We start from the raw sequence: 241 nt of genomic DNA on the forward strand, positions 1-241 counted from the left end.
ACTCTCCTCTTACTAAAGAAGACAATTAAAATTCACAGGGCCCTGTGGATAGTTCAATAGAAATTCAGCCCTTCACTCTTGGCACTGCCAAAGTTTAATCCCATCTATTATGCAAGAAGCTGGAAGTTGCTCCTCCACAGTTTTTGACATAGACTATATACTGTGATTGTCCTTGAAAAGTCCCTGACAGCTGATAGTAGTGGTTGATAAATTACCTTTTCACATGGAGGAATTTTCTTCT

This window comes from Antrostomus carolinensis, unplaced genomic scaffold (assembly GCF_000700745.2).
Source record: "Antrostomus carolinensis isolate BGI_N321 unplaced genomic scaffold, ASM70074v2 scaffold7350, whole genome shotgun sequence".
NCBI classification, from domain to species: Eukaryota; Metazoa; Chordata; class Aves; order Caprimulgiformes; family Caprimulgidae; genus Antrostomus; species Antrostomus carolinensis.